Source organism: Panthera tigris, chromosome A3 (assembly GCF_018350195.1).
Source record: "Panthera tigris isolate Pti1 chromosome A3, P.tigris_Pti1_mat1.1, whole genome shotgun sequence".
NCBI lineage: Eukaryota > Metazoa > Chordata > Mammalia > Carnivora > Felidae > Panthera > Panthera tigris.
In genome coordinates this window covers 77,578,115-77,597,062 of record NC_056662.1, presented here as the reverse complement: position 1 = coordinate 77,597,062, position 18,948 = coordinate 77,578,115, and positions in this window count along the sequence as shown.

The window sequence follows — 18,948 nt, the reverse complement described above, 5'->3', positions numbered from 1 at the left end:
GTCCTGAATATCACATAATAGCATGTAGCCAAGGAGCATAGGATGAAGGGAAGAAAAAAAGACTCTATTCCAGAACGCAAGCACTCCCACTCACAGTTTTATTTTTAAAAGAACACGATTCTGCTCAGACAATGAGCAAGTTTACTGTGAAGGGTGATTTGTTCCTGGGTTTCCATATCTGGAATTTCTGTGTGTGTACGTGCGAGCAGAGGTCCTAATCCATTCTCTAGTCTCTGAACTATAGGATCCTGCTTTGACAGACACAGATATCCTGAGGTCTCTGGCTTATAAGGGCTTGGTGTAGCTTTAAATTCCAAAGAAATTAAGCAAAATCAATGGACTCTTGAGACATACTGTCTACTACCTACCATATTTCCTCAATTCTAGGAAATAGCTTTTTAGCGTTTTAAGATAGCTGTGGTCAGCATCCTGCTTACAGTAGACTTAACATCTTTTTTTCCCTCTTCTTTTTCTTTCTAAAACACTGTTGTTAAATGAAAGATATGCCTTCCAAGCCATGGTGCCTTAGAGTTGAGAAGAGGAAATGTTATAATAATAAATGTGGTAGCTACTATTTATTAGGCATAAGTGGTATCTCTAATGTAGTAGAAGACCTTTGGCAAATGCTTCATTTCAATCTCATTTCAGCCCTGTGGTGGAGCTAATATTATTTTCATTTTACAGATGAGGATTCCAAAGCTCATAGCCACTGAGTTATACTAAAGGCTTTCCCTATATTTGAGGATCTGGCCAGAGCTACACCATCTGGCTAAGGTGTAGTTGCAATAGAGTGTTTTGTTTCCATACCTATAACTTTGAGAGGGACTCACTGATCCTTAAATCCCATTAGCTTGGGCTCTAATTGATCTGGGTGTAGCTCTTATAATTAGAAGGTTTGCACCTCTTTCAAACTTCTGGGGCAATTGTTTATACCTCTTGCCCCATTTTGTTATTTGAGGTTGCCCTATCAATATGCATTTATGACCATGCCTCAAGTCCCTTTACTAGATGAAGACTTCTCAAGGGCACGGCCATTTCTGTCACCCTTCATTAATCACACCATCAAAGTATTTCGTTTGCATATAATGTGTGAACATTAAATAAGTGTGAAATAAGTACTTGGCATTAAAGAAAACAACAACATACATTGGATTATTACCATTTAAAGAGGGTGAAAGGAACTTTGAGGTCATCAACCTTGCTTCTCACAACATCGGACTCCCTATAGCACTTTTTTCTTGAGATTTATTCGTTCACTCATTCATTCATTCATTCAGTCACTCATTTGTTCACTCATTTCTTTATCAGATTTTTATTGTACATGGCTCTGTGTTCAAAGCATTGGTCAGATGTGCTGGGGGAATACAGAGAGGAATAAGCAATAAAACCTTTGTCTTTGAAGGGATTATAATGTAGTTGGTGATATCAGGCAAATGTAAATATTAGAGGAGACTTGTGCATATGTGAGGCCTATATAAGAGGCTGGATGGTTATTTTTATTATTATTAAAATATCTGGCAGTCAATGCAGAGTATATTAATTGCTCTGGGAATTCAGAGAATGGAACAATGTCGTCGTGGGTGATTGGGGAAGGCACTTTTTTTTTTTTTTTTTTGAGGGGTTGTTGTACATGTGGAAATGAGGCACGGCAGAAGAAAACAGCAGAAGGGTCTCATGCAGCAGTCATTTCCATTTTAGCTGAGTTGGAATGCTGGTGCAGGAGAGACCACAGCGAAATATTTGCTTGGACAGAATCATGGAGGACTTTGACTGGCAGGCCAAGGTGCTTGGGGAGCTGCTGAGAGTGTTTGAGGAGGGGAGAGGCCTGACTGGGTCTGTGGTCTTGGGAGATTAGCTTGGCCTATAGTCATGTCAGTCTAATTTCAGGATGCCTTAAGTCCAGGAATAGGAAGTATTAGCAGAGAAAGAAGATCATCAGGTCATCGTTTAGAAAGGTGCTATTTTGTTTAAATATGTTTAAAATATTTTTAAATGATGGTAAAAGCTGCTCTTCAAAAACTGTATTTGTTAAGGCAGATTGTACATGCTGATAATGGAACTGAGAACCTCCATCAGATGGTGAGGATGTGGTCACTAGAAATGCATGGGAGTGAGGCTGGTGTGGGGAGCAGATAACCAAGGCAGCCACATACAAATCCTAACTGGAAGATGGAGTCAGGCAGCAGGGTCACCTCTGTAGACAACAGGTCTGTGGAAGCTTATTTCTTTAGATTCTCTGAGAAAAATGAGGAAACAGGGAAGAGCACGGCAGGAAAGTAACATTTATTAAGTTCCTCTGTGTGTCGGGCAGGATGTTGCTATGCTTCTTTTTTTTACTCTGACTCCTTAAATCCCTACAATATTCCATTGAGGAAAGTCTTATTATCCCCATTTCACATGAGAGAAAAATTAAGGCTCAAAGAATTTGAGCGAATGCCTTGCCCAAAGATTGTGTGTTGAGTTTCAACCCAAGAGTTGTTCAAACGCGATTCCCTGCATGCTTTCCTCAATGCACCTGGTGGCATTATATTGACATGCCAGCTCAATGCCTGTTGTTTAGATTAGAGTCTCAGAGATGGCAAATACCCACTTCCCTCATTGCCCATACACCTCTTGACCTGGGCTGTCTGGATTTTACCTCTCTTACTATAATGGGGGAAAATGGGTAAGTCAGGGAAATGAATTCCTTCCTCTAAGGACAGAACAGAGACAGCTCAAGCCCTTGTTGTTCTTCCCTTAACATTCAATCTGGGACTGGGAGAGGTGACGTGTTCTGATCAGATACAGAGCTAGTTGGAACCTTAAACAGGGAGCACAGAGAGGAAGGCAAAAAAGAAACACAGAATAGTTTGCTCCTGTCTAATGTTATTTACTTTCCCTCTACTCCTCCCATCCATTAAAGCCTCTACCCTTAATATGAGGACCAAAATTGTGTGTCTCTAAGGACTCAAGGTGTCATTGATCCATTTCCGAGCTCTTCTTCTTCCTCAAGGCTGGATTTTGGGGGAGTCAAGGTGACAAAGCTGTGAGCTTTCCCTGGCTAGAATAGTGCTTCCCATCATTTTTCACATCATGGCACAAATATAAAATGATAATATTTGTAGGGCTCTCTGGAAAAGATGGATGAGCTGTTTATGGATGGAGTGCTAGCCCAGGGCTCTGGCCCCCTGCAGGATTCCTGAGGCCTTACCTGTGTCTCAGACGAGGTATACCTGTGTCCCCACTGGCTAGATGCTCTGGGCTGGGGAGGGCCACCGTTCATCACCCGCAGCAGTGGGTTCTCAGATCTATTATCAACAGTTAGTACCTGCCCCTGCTTATCTGTAGTTTCTTAGGGTCTCGGTATTTTTTAAAATGAGAAAGGTTTACACAATGGTGATGCAGTAGAAATGTGCTATTCACATTATAATCCCAGGATTATCAAATAATATTTACTCATAAAGTATGAAAAACTCTATGACACAAGCTTAAAGCAAGCTGTGTGGGGTGCACATTCTTTCAAGCCCATTGGGGTATCTTGGTAAAGCTAGGTATAATTTCATCTGAAGAGGCCCATTGCACCCTTCTCACCAGTCATTCAGTAAGTCCCAACAGGTAATAAGGATGATATGCAATGAGAATGTATTAAATGATTGCTGTATGCCAAGTACAGTGCTCCCACATGGACTGTTTAATCTTTATAGCAACTCTGATTACCCCTCTTGTACAGATGAGCAGACTGAGGCCTAGAGGGAGAGGTTAAGTAACTTGCTCAGAGCAAGTTACATTCCTTGTTATGTGAAATTTAAATTCAACTAGAAGTCCTGTATTTTATTGCCAGATAAACATTGTTAAGGCTGTCTGTTGGTAGGTAAGGATTTCCTTTAACTTTTACAATTCCTTGGTAGCATTAGGCAAAGGCAAGTGTTATTTAAAATGGTAAAATAAGTAATTATGACGGTAGAATCACAGGGAAAAGAGAACAGTGGAGAACGGTTATAACTTTGCTACTCTTTGCTAGACAGTGACTGTGTTCATACCAAGAGTAGATTAGGTTTTGTGTCTTGCCCGCAAGACAAATCAGAGGAAGCAATTGAAGTCATGAGCCCAGATTTGGGAAACAAAGAGGAGCCTTGCCATGAGTGAGTCTTCCCTGATATAGATCTTCAAGAAGAAGTAAAAAAGGGGATATTAGAGAGTTGAGAAGAGGTGACATATTTCTAACTAGTGGAGAGCAGACATGGACACACAGAAGGGCAGAAGGGCAAGTTTCTCAGAACTATTGTAGAGGGAAGAGGGTCTACTGACTTGGTAATTGGTCAGAATGTATTGTAAATGGTGAAATAAATGAATAGATAGATAGATAGATAGATAGATAGATAAATAAATAAATAAATAAATAAATAAATAAATAAATAAATAACATTTGCTGAGTACCAAGTACTAAATCATTCTGCGTGGAATAATGTCCTCTCAAAATTCATGTCCCAGAACCTGTGACTGTGACCTTAATTGGAAATAGATCCTGGCAGATGTAATCAAGTTAAGATGAGGTCGTATAGAATACAGTGGGCCCTAACTCTAATATGACTGGTGTTCTTCTAAGAAGAGGAAAATTTGGACATGGGATGAAGACACACAGGGAGAAGGCCATGTGAAGATGGAGGCAGAAATTGGAATGATGCACATACTAGCCAAGGGATGTCAAGGGTTTCTGGTGATCACCAGAAGCTAGAAAGAGGCAAGGAAGAATCCTCCCCTAGAGTCTTTAGAGAAAGCATAGGCTAGCCTATAACTTGATTTTGGATTTTTAGCCCCCAGAATTGTGAAAATGAATTTCTGTTGTTATTAGCCACCCAGATTGTGGTAATTTGTTATGGCAGCCCTAGGAGACTAATGCAAGTATATGCCAAATTCTGTTATTACCTTCCGTACAAATAAAAAGGCAAGTGTCATTGAGGAAAACTGGGGAGGAAAGACAATTCACCATGCATTCCCTACTTTAATTAGCCTCTAAAACAGACTCAGTCACAAAGGACTAGGGTCAGCAAACTTCCTATAAAGGGTCTGATAGTAAATATTTCAGGCTGTGCTGGCCATGGGTTCTCTGTGGCAACTACTCAATACTGCCATTGTAGTGTCAAGGCAGGGTAAGCAATACATAAACACATGGGCATGGTTGTGCTCCAATAAAACTTTATTTACAAAAACAGGTACTGGACTGGTGGGTTGAATTTGGCCCATGGGCTATCGTTAGCCCAACTGTGACAAATGGCATGGCGTTTTCAGACCTCTCTTGCCTTGTGAATATGTAGAAATTTATTGCTGGCTAGATTGAAAGTCCACTTATGTGTCCTGACTTCTTGCATATCTGGTGGCACAGAAAATCGTGGAACTAATATTTCCTCAGGCTAAGTGATATCTCAGTGAGTTTGTCTTTCCATGTTAGTGACTTACGTGCAGGCTGCCATTCTTCACAGGGCTGTGCCTTTTACCACCACTCTCAGAACCAGGATTTGAACCAGCCAAGAAAAGTAGACTCATTTCTTCATAGCTGTACCTCATTTAAATCCTACATGGCATTCCCCAGTTTTATTACTCACTTTGTTCTGAGCAACTTTATGACTTATTCTAAAAGCCCAATTTACCCTCAAAAGATAAAATTGCTACTTTTGGGGGCTTTCCAGAGAATTTGCCAAGGAGACTGACAAGGAGTCCCAGTGAAGAGTTCCAGACCCTTCTTGTTCTGGTGGCATTAGTAGAGTAAATGCTCAGCTTCCCAGGACAGCTCTTGGGACAGGATGGAGCCTTAGCTGCATGTGTAAACAGTGCTAGGCTTATAAAAAGGTCATTTCCATCATCTTCTAGGCTCACTTCATTTGACTGGCCCCGATGTAGTATGCGCATATGCATGTACTCCAGCAGAATGGGCATAGATATTCTGGAGACTCAGGGACACCAGCCAGATTTACCCATGCAACCACCACCTTTACTTCTCAGCCAGGTATTCCATGTCCCTGAGAAGCCACTCCTCCTGGGAGAGCTTTTCCAAAGGAATCAGCAACTTTTCAGGCCTCAATCTCGTCTCCTCAGAGGAGTAGCTGTGCACATCACAGTTTATCAGTATTTCTGAGAGGAGCTTGTTCCCCTGCTCGCTGCTGTAGATGCAGGCCTCAGAGGAGCCCTTCTGGCTGATACTGCAGGACGTTTTCTTACCCTCTCCACTTTAGAGTGTTAGTTTCCTCCTCACCACAGTGCTCTTTCTTGTCAGAGGGATGCTGAGTGTGTGAGAGCATGTAGCACCTGATACTCACTGGAGGCTGTCACGTGTGATTTCACCTCATTTTCTGAGGCGCTGGAGGGAGGAGTGCTGAGTTTCATTTGAAAGTTGGGTCTCACTTGGATGCAGGAAGTGCTCCTCAGACCATCCGTCCACTTCGGCTAAGCTTTAAAATCCAATACTATGTAATGTGTTGTTCTTTGTATTACAATATACTATTATATAAAGTTATACCATGTATGCTGTATGTTATAATTATGTTGTCATTAATTATTAATTCTGGTGATAATATGACTTTCGAGACTCCTGAGGGCTAATCTTTTTATGTGGAAAAGCACCTTAGGTTTGCTCAAATGAAATCTACCCCAGGAACAATACCACGAGAATGATATCTGCAGGTATCATTCTGAGCTTCTGAGCCGACCCCAGAGTGTCCACATAAAGTTACCATGTGAGTTAAGTCATTTGTCTGTTTTGAATCATATTTATCTGCTAGACAAGTAATAACACTTAGGAAGCATTTCTTACATAGGACCTTAGACTGTTTCTCTGCAGGCTGAATGCTAGTAACGTACACCTAAAGCCTCTGGCGCCTGTGGTTGGGTGAAAACCCTTCCCTTTGTTCAAGAATAAGCCTGACCAGATAGAGAATGAGTATCAGTAATTTTTTCCTCTTCGAACAAGATATATGGACTGTCATTGCTAAATACATATAATTATTCCCTGAATGAAGACAGAGGTAATTCTGGCAGTGCTGAAGCAGGGGACATGTGTGCACCTTTGATGATGTGGCATTTTGCAGAGGACTAGGAAAGAAGCTGTGTGTTCTCACAGAGTGAAGTGGAAGATCCTCTTGCTCGCATTTGAATGACAGAACCAGAAGGCAACTGTTAGGGTCTTGTCTCTGATCCATGCATTTAAGTGGACCAGAAAGGTCCACTAACACAGTAGTGTGTGTGGGGTGTGAAGTCTTTCTTGCCCAGAGTGGGCTGACTTTGAGAAAGCAGTGCTGACCTTTTCTATGATATGAGCTTCTGAGGCAGAACTATCAGCCAATTCCACCATTGTTCTCTCCTGGGTTACTTAGGTTTACTCAGCAAGGCATTCAGATAGTCACCTGATACAATTAACCGATCCCATCCCCACAGGCTGGTTCATTTGGCAATGCCCACTTCCTAATGGTCTATGGCAAGGGTCAGCAAACTTCTTCTGTAAGTGTCCAGATAGTAAATATTTTGGGTCTTATGGGCCATGTAGTCTTTGTCACAACCACTGAACTCTGCCATTGTGGTGTGAGTATAGTCACAGACGGTACACAAATGAACAGGCATGGCTACGTTCCAGTATAACCTTATTTACCAAAACAGGCAACAAGCAGGATTTTTCCTGTAGGCCATAGTTTGCTGACCCCTGAGGGCAGAAGGATTCTATTCTTAGACACTTGCAAATCTTGTATTTATAGATTTAACTTGGAACAATACACAGATCATTAGGAATGAGGAGGCGTGGGCTCTCGTCTCAATGCTGCCATTGCTTGTAGTTACTTACTTAACCTCTCAGGCCTTAATTTCATCATGATAAAACAAGAAGTGTAGATTAAATAAATGATCTCTGAGTTTCCTTGCAGCTGGAAAATTCTGATCTAATAAGAATTGGTGGTTCTAAGGGCACATGGGTGACTCGGTAGGTTAAACGTCTGACTCTTGATCTCAGCTCAGTTCTTGATCTCAGAGTTGTGAGTTTGAGCCTCCCATGGGGCCCCACACTGGGCATAAAGCCTACTTAAGAAAAAAAAAAAGTTGCTGTTCTAAATTTCAGGCTCTAAGGAATATCCTTCACCACATCTTCATCATCATTTAGGGTTCTCAATGGCAAAGGCGGTATTACAGAGGAGGTCTGTGAGACAGTGATGCTTTATATAGTGGCTGTTCATTGGTGCAGGGCTCTGCTTCTCTAGCCTGGCCCTGGATCATCTCTGCCTGGAGCCCCAATTATTCTTTCAGCAAATTCCACACTTAGTACCTTCTCCACTGGCACCATTTCTCTTCACCCGATGACAGCAGAATTAGGAAGTACTTTGTTTCCCGCTTTTTTCTGTTTGCCCCCAAGAATGAGCTCTTACTTGTGCAGCTATTGGACTTTTTATTTGAGTGACTGTTCTCCCCAGTGGACTGGGATGGAGCCTATACTTCACGTCATATGTCTTTCCCCACACGACTTTGTGTGGTAAAGGGCACACAGCAAGTACTTACTATATCCCTGTTGGCTTGAGTTCAGGGAAAAATGTGATAGATCCTTGTCCTCCATTACTACACATTCAACTGAAAGATGGCAGGAGAGAGCTTGTGGGATAACTTTCAAGGTGGGTAACAAAACTGATGGTACAGTGATACACACTCTTTTGTGTAAGGTTGGTACTCAGCCCAAATGCCCTCGGATTATTTTTTACCATTTTTGTGTATCACCAGTCACTTAGTTTCTGACCGTCAGCAACTGCATCTCCTTTGCTCATGGTTTGGAGAGCTGAAAAGTGCCTGGGAATTTAGATCCCTTCAGGGAGGCCTTGACTGATGACAAACAGGCTCGGGGATACGAACAGCCAATTTCTTGGCTTCTGATGACTCTGAGGCATAACTTATACTCTAGAGTTCCTCTGGAGATCAGGCTGAAGCTACCTTCCATGAGACTTCACCTGAAATCCAGCCCTTTTCTGGCCATCTCTCCTTTCTTGTCCTGTTCTCTATTCCCTTTCATATTTGTCCTGGGAAGACCTTCTTTGCAAATCACAGATGTGCACTAATCCTCATGGAAGGTCTGATTCTAGAGAATCACCTAAAAGAACGGCCTCTTCTTATGTTACAGCTACTATATTAGGCACTTGACACACTTTGTCACTGATCTGCAGCCTAGTCCTGTAGGGTAGGTATTCTTGTCCCCATTTTGCAGATGTAGGAAACTGACATCCAGGGAGAGAAATGGCTTTCCCAGGTTCATTCTGGTAAGAAGTAGAAAATCCCAGAATTCCTTCAGAATTCAGACTGTGTCTCAAATCCACACTGTTTTTACTCTGTGAGGTTTAGTCTGCTCTAAACAAAGAAAACCGTTCATTGAGAGAAGTTATCACCAAGATGCCAGAGGATCTTTGCAGATTTACCTCAGTGGGACCTCTGCCTTAGGAAGAGCTCTTTCGTACATGCCAGGTCTCTCTCCAAGTGCCAGTAAAAAATTAAGTTGTGATTCTGTCCTCTGATGAAATGGGCTTTCCTGGGATTGGAATAGCTATGGTCCTAATCCATGAACTATTCAGCACAGTGGCATTGGCAAATGTTTGCACACGGTAACTTCCCCCCAGTGAATCTCTTGCCTTTCCATAGCTAATGGTTAAACAGGACTTGGACCCGTATTTGCATCTATCCCAGCCTCTGGCAATTTGATTATTAGTGCAGTAAATATACAACATTTAATAACTCTTCACTTTCCACTTTGAAACCATTAGTTGTCTCCAGGTTGACTATGAAGAACTTCAAATTCAATTCATTAACATTTCCTTAAATAGTCCTCTTAACAATGCAGGTCTGGCTTTCCCATTATGTACTGTCACTAATAATGGTTTTTACTTCTAACCTATTATTAATTAAAAAATAAAAAAGAGCCCTCCACTCTCTCCATTTCTGAATAAGGTTTATATCTTCTGTGTGTGAACTGCAAAGAGGCCTTTAGAGTGTGGTTTCTAGTGTTTGATAATTGCTATCAAAGTAAATAATTTAGCTGGTCAGACAGAGTGCACTTCTCTCTGCCTCGAGTGGACGGCTCAAGTCGTGACCAGGCAGGCCAAGCCAAACCCAGGGTGAAGAGAATCAGAGCTGCACGAAACCTCGATTAGAAGCTAACAGGAAAAGGCGGCCTTTCCTAGGGGAGGCCCAGTGACCTCTGGAGCTTGCCATGACCTCAGCCACTGCTCTCCTTCCCAGTGTGCAGCCAGATCGGGATGTCTGGACCCCCAGAACTCCACACACGGAGGCATCTCTTCCCAAAGGCTTTCAGGATTTTGCCATGAAGGACAAATGAACAGGCACAGATCCTCTGGACTCCCTAATCTTTTCTTTCTCTACTTCAAAGCCTTTGGAGTTGCCTCTGAGCCTGTAATTACCCTGGAGGTATTTTAGACTTGAAGCGACACCAGCAAAATTGCACTTCCTGATCATGGGAGTCCACAGTTGTGTTTAATCAATTATGAAGCTGGTCATGAGATGGGGCTTTTCAGCCATAACCATTAAAGGGGAATCATGATCTAGCCCAACTCCTTGTGCTCGGGATAAGGGACCCACGATCTGAAATTAAAGAAACACTAGCCACTTGATGTGGTTTAATTTAGTCTCTGCCTCCTTAATTAAAAGCATACCATTACCCACCCACATAACAAACTGGCACTTTAATGCCAGACTGTAACTCAAAAAAAAAAAACAAAAAAAAAACCCAACAAAACAAAACAAAAAAACCTGCAAAAGTTAGGTGGAGCTAAAACACTGATTTTAAGACACCAACAGAGGCTTTCAGACACTGGCTGTCGGATCTGGAGTTATTTAAATGGGAAGCTTTGAACAAGCTTCGAGGCTCTTTGAGAGTCAGTTCTCTGTGCCTGTCTCTTGCCCCCACAGCCTCTGTCTTGTGTCTCTGCTCCTCTTTCTCTGTCTCTGTATTTCTTTCTGTCTCTGTTTCTGTCTCTCTCTGCCTTTCTTTCTGTCTCTTTCTGTCTTTGTCTCCCCGTCTCTCTGCCTCTGTCTCTCTCTGTCTCTGTGTGTCACTCTTGTCTCTGTCTCTCTTTCCTGAATGGTCCCATGCATACACGTATCACATTTATACACACACATTTGCTTATTTGCCGTTAGTGGTCCAGAAAGGGAAGCAACAGTTCTTTGGATGTTCTTTTTGGATACCTGTGTGTCTGTCTGCACAGGTATGGGGAGTTTCAGGGAAGCGAACTTCAGACCAGCCTTTGGGCATCCAGTCCTATAATCATGGCCATGCAGCAACGAGCCTGTAGAGGCCTCGCCTAGAGAAGGCTGGCTGTGGTGAGCACAGGACCGTACAGGCCGCAGTCTGTGATGAACCTCCCTTTCCAGTTCTTCTCAGAGACACCCAAAGGCTTTCAGAGACTTTGGCAGCAAGGGAGCTAATTCCATACATTCAGGCCACCTAGACTGCTTTCTGCTCAGATCTCTTGTCATCGGCTCCGTTGTGGTGCACGAACCCTGAAGCTTGGGGCATCCCGACCACCAGTGCCAGCCAACATCCTTGGCTCTCCTTCTTCTTCCCTGCAGCCCAGCCCAACCTACCTCATCCCTTAGTGGCACATTGTTCTACTTTGAGAGATTGTATAGCATAGTGGTTCAGAACATGACCAGTTATGCTGTTGTGTTCAACTTCTTGCTTTGCAGGTCGCTAGCTGAGTGGTTGGATCTCAGTCTCCTCATCTGTGAAATGGGGGTGGTAAGAGTAATGACTTCAGATGTTTTTCTGAGGATTCAAGGAGTTAATTCAGTTTAAGGACTTAGAATAGCACAAAATAAACCTGAAATGTTACTAACTTTTAAAATCTGATGCCACTTCCCATTTCCATAACTTTGAATGAATTACAACAGGCTGGATTCTAATCTTTCAGCCATTCAAAGCTGAGAGATATTCGTGATCCACCAGCTAGACCTTCCCATTTTTAAAATGAAGAAACTGAGGCCTGCTGAAATAAAATAACCGGCGTATTAAACAGATTGAGTGGTGGAGTGGATTCTGCTTAATCCAGTGCTCTTTCAAACGTACTCTTTGCAAATATTTCTCCTTATTCCTGATGAGAGCTCCCTGGGACTCGGGACTGCTAGAAAGAGCAGCAACTCTGAGCATGTGGCTTAGTACTAAAGCCTTGCTGACCAGCCTCAGCTTCATGTAGGCAGTTGGCGGACTCCTTGGGGTGGCCAGAAGGATGCTGTAAGATCCCACATAGCCCCCCCTGCCCCGTTGCTGTGGACATTCCACCTTTCTCCAGTCATTATTTTTGGTTAACAATTGTACGAGGAGAAAATGAGCCCTCCTTATTAAAAGTTGTGCGCAGGGCTCGGAATATGCAGAAAGCACCCAACATTTTATTGTGAGTGAGTTGCCTTCTCTCCTAAGCGCTTGGGAGCCTTAGGCCCCAGGGAGAAAATTATTTCTGAAGAAGGGAAAATGTATAGAAAGATCAGGAGCCTCTGAAAACAAGCTATTTGGACTCTCCAGTTTTGCCTAGGGCTAGCTTGATCTTATGTTTCCAGCTGTGTCTCCTCTTCCCCTTGGCCGACTCTGCCTAGATGAATAATGGATTGGGAAAGAATGTTTGGAAGCAAGCCCTGGACTGATTGGGTGACCTGTGGTTGGCAACACGTTACTCAGGGTGTTGACTGTCCAGTGCTGGTGAAGGTCACTCGGTAAGGCGTCTGAGCTTCCCAGACGTGAGTAGCAAGGTGGGCCTTTCCTCTATCCCCACCCCAGCCAACCCCCCAGGATTCAAGGCCTGGGCAGGGGTGACTCCAGGACCTGCAGTGGAGTCCTCCTGCCTGTCAGCTCTCGGCTGCCAGCCTGCAGTGCTCCTGCTGTGGGCCGCCTCCATGGAGCTTCACTGAACGGATAATCATACTTCCTGGGTGAGGAGCTAGGGTGGAGGTTTGACTCAAGAGGTACAGATTTCTTCCTTTTGAGCTAGAAGCCTGGCATGCTGCTGTCTGACTGGTGTCTCTGAGGACTTCATTCCCCAGTCCAGGTGCAGAGCTCAGGTCAGAGAGAAAAAACAGGAAAAATAGCATGTGCCTCTTGATGTGATATTCCGAGGAATTCCCACCTCAGATGCATAACCTGCATCTAATCATGAGAAGACATCAGGCAGCCAGAATCGAGGGACATTCTACAAATAGCTGGCCTGGACTTTTCAAAAATGGCAACCTGATTATAAGATCAGCTCCCCGTCTTCACTGAGAGCCTGGTGGCTGCTACCCTGGAAATACAGCCTTCCTTTGCATAAGGTTCCAGAACTCCTTGTTCCTACCAAAGCCCTCGATGGTGAAAGAAAGCAAGAACAACCTTGCAAACTATGCTTCTCCTACCTTCATATGCAAGGACGCACTGCTGTTCGTTTTGGGGAGGTGATTGGCTGGCAGCTCATAGATAGCATGTTTCATGAAACCAGTCATTGCAGAGAAAGTGTTGAAAGTTTGAAAAACCATCAAACAAACCATGTTGATAGAAATTGCCACCTTTAGTACAGCTTGCATAAGCACAGCCCTGTGGCAGTGGCTTCCTGACAGTGGAGGGAAGGGCACAAAGCCATGCCATCCCTGAGAAAATGCCAGATTGTTCTCTAGGAAGGTTGGATCCATTTCTCCATAGCTTCAGACTCTTGGCAGATATTTCCCAGGGCTTAATTCAGAAGATGATGCTTTCTGGTGCAGGACTTGCTCTGTGACCTTAGGTCTTCATTTATTCTTTTGCACAATGAGAAGTTTCATTGTGGTCTCCTCAAACTCTGAAGCTGTATTATTATATCAATAAAATACAACAGACTATAAGCATGTGTGTTCATTGAATGATATGATACTGGTTTGAATGATATGATACTTATAGGATGTGTCCTATAAGGTTGGTCATTTAATATGGTTTGCAAAGTAATTTGGGTGACTTCTCAGTAAGTCTGGGCATTTCATTCATTAATCTTACTTAGAAGTAAGACTGCGTTAAAGAGCCCTTATTTATAGCATTTATTCGGATCAAGTTGTGTACCCTGAGCAGAAGAATGTATGTCGTATCTCTTTTACTCTAATGAGGAGTCTCTAAAGTGGGTATTTCTGAACCCAAACCCCAGATTCTAATGGGGTCCCATTACCATGCCCTTCAAACCTCTGAAAAACATAATCTCATATTCTCCATAAGTAAGACTGCCATTTGCTGGCTACACAAAATATACCAGTAGTTTTAAACCGACTTTAGGTAGTAGATCTCTTTAAAAATTGAATAAAAGCAATGCTTCCTTTCTCCTAAAATGCACATACTTGCAAAATATGACACACGATATTGAGGGCTCCTTGGACCTTCTGGAAGGCCTTAAATGCCAGATCAAACACCTCTGTTGTGAAGTTACAAATATGTTGAAGAGGCAGGGACATAATCAGCTTTTTGCTGAGAGGAAGTTTGAAGCAAACAGATACCTAAAATCAAGTAATTACAATTTTTAGGCCCTCCAAGGTCAGAAAGTAGCTAAATTTCCTGTACCTCCAAATCAGATCTTTCTGAGTCATTGCTGCCAGTGAGGTACAGGAAACTTGTATTCAGTCTGTGCTGTACTTTCTGGGATGTCCTGCCAACTCAGGGCTGGGGAACTGTCCCATTTCTTGGGGACATGTAGAAGATCATGGGGAGACCTGGGTAGCTATTGGGAGGTTGCACAAACCTAGCATCCACTCATTTCTCTGGGGATGGAGAATCTTTTGTGCAAGTAGAGACTGTCACCACATAGCTGGCTGAGAATGCCCATGGGGAATGCCTACAGCCTTGCTTCCTGAGGCATTGCTCTGTTCTCCATCCCCCCATCACTTTAGAACTTCCAGAAAAGTGCCAGAATAAGAGAAAGAGTAGGTGAATCACATTTCTCTGTAGCTCTGGAGTTTTCTTTCTCTGCTTTTGAATTTTTGGTTGTTGACCATTGGCTACGACCATATGGCTCTCCGTTGTTTTCATGCACATCTCTCCAACTCCCCACACAATGTTGGGACTGTTTGCAAGGCTCCTTTCCATCAGTCCGCCCAGCAGCATATGACATCTTGGGGATTTGCATTTTTTAGTTTAATCATTAGCTTAATGTTTGGGGGACATTAGTCATAGGAAGTTAGTCTCATTCATCCAGATGCGTTTTTAAAAGTTACAGCTCTTCTCTCCCCACCATAATGCCCCCCTTGAGCATCCCTTCTCCCATTTCCTTTTAAAAACACTCTGTTCTCCTGGAACTCTCAAATGAAGATATCAAAGCTGGAAGGAATTATTAATTCACAAACTACATTTGAGTCTTCCAGAGGAGCTGAACCTGGCTGGAGTTGCATAGGAACTGTGCTGGTGTTTGGTCAGGAAATGACTTAAACCTGATCTTCAAGGGCCTGAAATTGCTCCCCTGAAAAAAGAGGAGGCATTTCTCTTGCCTACAACCCTCTGGGGAGACCTAAGTCCAGTGTTTGCTTCTCTTTCAATGCAAATGAATGAATGAGTTTTCTCCCCAGGCTTCTGGCCAACAGAACTGGGAACCATTCATGGAAGTTGGGTTGCTTTTTGAGTCTTTGGGCTTTGTAACTGGCTAGATGGATAGCTCTGGAAGGGAAGGTAGGGTTTGACATGGACTTTGAAAATGTTGACTTTAGATGAAAGAGAGGATGATTTTTCCAGGTGAGCAAATGATATGAGCAAAAGCAAGGAAGCAGGTATAATAGTGGATATTCTTGGCGTCATGAGTACCTCTGTCTGAACATAAGCAGAAAATCAGAGTTGCTGATCCTGGATAGGGCACCATGGGTAGAAGGATTTCTTGCCATGTGCTTTAGAGTTTAGTTTTATTCTATGGATAACTTAGAACCATTGAAAGCATATGAGTTCAAGAATTTCAAGGTCAAAATAGTTTTAGAATTGTGAGTCAGACAGGAATAATTCCATAGCTGGTCTTATGGGAGTCCCTTTCTGGAGCTTTCTTTCTCAATGGCAAATGACAGTGATATTTTTCTTGATAATGAAGTGCCATGCTCTTGGTGTTGCCCTTCCTTATATGTTTAAGAACTCCCTTCCAATTGTAAATATGGTTTAAGCAGTCTTACTATAATCCTCCTCTCTTTATGTTGACTATTAGCTGCCCTTGTCCCAAGCACAAAACCTCTAGAGCATTATTGACTTTGGAAGACATTAGTTAATACACTTACGTGCCCTAGGCATGGTCCAGAGAAGCCATTCTTTTGCATCCTACATCCCTTTCTGGGCCACAGTCTCAATGCCCTTGTAACTCCCACATGCCCTATATTTATTTTCCCCTCCCTCTCCTTGCCTTACTCTTTTTTAAAATTAATTAATTAATTTTTAATTTACATCCAAGTTAGCACATAGTGCAATAATGATTTCAGGAGTAGATTCCAGTGGTTCATTGCCTGTGTATAACATCCAGTGCTCATCCCAACAAATCTCTTCCCTAATGACCCTTATCCATTTACTCCATCCCTCCCCCACAGCCCTTCCAGCAACCCTCAGTTTGTTCTCTGTATTTAAGAGTCTTTTATGTTTTGTCCCCCTCCCTGTTTTTACATTATTTTTGCTTCCCTTCCTTTATGTTCATCTGTTTTGTATCTTAAATTCCATGTATGAGTAAAATCATACGATATTTGCCTTTCTCTGACTTATTTTGCTTGGCATAATACCCTCTAGTTCCATCCATGTTATTGCAAATTCCTTGCCTTACTCTTAATATGAACATTTTCTAATAACCACCTCCCCGACAGGAAAAAATATTCTTTGCTCATTCAAGGAAATAAAAAAGTAACTGTCTTCTTACAGCTCACCTGCTCAAGATCTCCACTATAACACTTTTAGACATCATTGTGACCCTAATCCATCGACGACTCCTCTTTCCCTGTATCACTTGCACATGCCATGTATCTAGTTTATTATATCACAGTCTTCATATACTCTCACCCCCTTTCCTTCCTTCCCACCTGGCAGGAAAACACACACTCTAGATGAGCTCAACAACCTATTATCTTCGTGCCTGTAATCAAACAGCAAAACATTTCTGGCAAGGGAGAGAAAGAGATTGGGAGATTGAGAAGGGGTTGGGGCAGAGTAAGGAAGGAAGGATGGGAGGAAGGAAAAGAGAAAATTATCACATGACCAAGCAGGGTATCTCCACTGTACACTGACCTTCACACCTTCAACTGGGCCCTCAACATTGCTGTTGTTGAGGCATTGCTGGGCCCTCAACGCAGCTGTTTTCCTGCGTATCTCCAGTAGGCTTGCTTTCCCATACTTGACAGACCAATGCATCTTCTTGTCTCTTCTCCTCTCTTTTGTTATCTCTGCCTCCCCCATCACTGGTCTACCAGACCTCATAATACATAGATAAATGCTTTTTCTCTAACTTTATTTAAACTATTTTATTTATTTTGGTCTATACATTCAAATTGTCCAAAAATCAAAAGGTACAAAAGTCATCATTCTATCCCAATTCTCTGCACTCTCCATTTTCCTTCACGTGGGCCACCACCGTTCTCAGTCTGTATGCTCCAGAGACACTTTAGGCATATAGAAGGAAATATACATGTATATTCTTTCCCTTCTCTCTTTTACATATATGGTAGCATTTTGCTTTTTTTTAACTTAATATGCCAGGGATTATCTCTGGCATATTAGTATATAGAGAGTATTCTCATTCTTTTTATAATATTGTAGTGCTACTGTTGATGGATAGGTTGTTTCCAATATGTTATTACAAGTTATGCTACAATGAATACATTTATATCTACATCATTTTGCATATGTATTGGTATAATATGTAAGATAAGTTCCTAGAAATATTATGGATGGGTCAAAGGGTATGTCATTTTCAGTTCTGATACATATTGTTGGGTTTCTCTCCACCGTGATTACTCCCTACAGCGGTTATATAAGAATACCAGTATGTTCCAGATCACCACCACAGCATGCTACTCATCTTTTATCTTTGCCGATCTGAGAAATGGGAAAGGTTTCTCATTGTAGTTGTGATTTGCATTTCCACAGAGAAAATTGAAAGTGTTGGAGAGATGTTTTCTCATTTTATCTTCACCATAATAATAAACATACCTGATTCCATTCTTGTACCTTCCAACTCCCATCTGTGGCACTGAAAAATGCATACTCTCCTCAAAGACTGGTCCTTTCCTGTATGTTCTAGATCATATTCCCTTTTTAAAATGTTTGTATGTATGTATGTATGTATGTATGTATGTATGTATGTATGTTTATTTTTGAGCCCAAGAGAGAGAACACAGGTGCAGGAGGGGCAGAGAGAGAGGGAGTCAGAGAATTCCCAGATGGCTCCATGCTGATAGCACCAAGCCGATGCAGGGCTCGAACTCATGAACCATGAGATCATGGCCTGAGCTGAAATCAAGAGCTGGATGTTTAACCAACTGAGCCATCCACACGCCCCAGATCGTACTCCTCTTTTATTCTTAGACAATAACCTTCTTCGGCAAGCCCTCCTTTCTGTTGCATCTTCAGCCTTTACTCCTTACGAGAGTCTTTCCATTGACTTTCAGACAGGCATTAGTACTCTTTCATTCAGTTGCTACCCTAACTGTACTTCACAGCCAAACCACACAAAAGAAGTTTGTACAAATGCTTCCTCTTCCATGTCCTCATGTTGCAGCTGTTCTTCCATATATACACGTGTGTCGTTTTTCTCTACCACTCCTGTCTACCACTCCTGACTGTCACCAATGACCTCCACTCTGCTCCTTCGAATGTTGACTACTTCATGTTCATTTTTCTTGATCTCTTTTCAGTAACATTTGTCAAAGTTGACTTCTCCCTTCTGAAATACTGTCTTGGTGTTCATGACACCACACTCCCTGTTTCCCTTCTGAAGGGAATGTTTAAGTTTA